The sequence below is a fragment of the Stenella coeruleoalba genome (genome assembly GCF_951394435.1).
Source record: "Stenella coeruleoalba genome assembly, chromosome: 19".
In the NCBI taxonomy this organism is placed as follows: domain Eukaryota; kingdom Metazoa; phylum Chordata; class Mammalia; order Artiodactyla; family Delphinidae; genus Stenella; species Stenella coeruleoalba.
The window spans coordinates 18,396,573-18,397,491 of NC_137165.1; positions in this window are offsets into that span (position 1 = coordinate 18,396,573).

Here is a 919-nt window from a genome sequence, read left to right on the forward strand (position 1 = left end):
CATATACAAAGGGCCACCAATTACGATGGCAGCTGACTTCTCATCAGTAACAATAGAGGCCAGGAAACAATGTCTCAAATACTGAGGGCGTATATATTGACCTAGAACTTTATCCACAGCTAAAATAACATTCAAGAATGACTGTAAGTTAGAAACATTTTTAGACATGAGTTTAGTACAGAACCTCACTTAAGAATTATTAAAAGAGGGCTTCCCTGGTGGTGCGATGGTTAAGAATCCACCTGCCAGTGCAGGGGACACAGGTTTGAGCCCTGCTCCAGGAAGATCCCACGTGCCACGGAGCAACTAAATCCGTGCGCCACAACTACCGAGCCTGTGTGCCACAACTACTGAAGCCTGTGCACCTAGAGCCCGTGCTCTGCAGCAAGAGAAGCCACCGCAATGAGAAGCCTGCACACTGCAACGAAGAGTAGTCCCCGGTCGCTGCAACTAGAGAAAGCCCGCACGCAGCAACGAAGACTCAACACAGCCAAAAATAAATTTATTTTAAAAAATTATTAAAGGATACATTTCTGCAAGGAGAAAAGTGAATCCAGAGAGAAGATGTGGGAGTAAAGAAGCAAAGGCAGGGCTTCCCTGGTGGCGCAGTGGTTGAGAGTCCGCCTGCCGATGCAGGGAACACGGGTTCGTGCCCCGGTCCGGGACGATCCCACATGCTGCGGAGCGACTGGGCCCGTGAGCCGTGGCCGCTGAGCCTGTGCGTCTGGAGCCTGTGCTCCGTAACGGGAGAGGCCGCAACAGTGAGAGGCCCGCGTACTGCAAAAAAAAAAAAGAAGCAAAGGCAGTTTCTGCAATAGGAGAGGTGGTGGCTAAAAAAATAGAAAATGATTTGACAAGTCAGTACATTTGAATCAGTTATTGACTGCAAAGTAGACACTTTTTTTGTGATAAAAAAGCT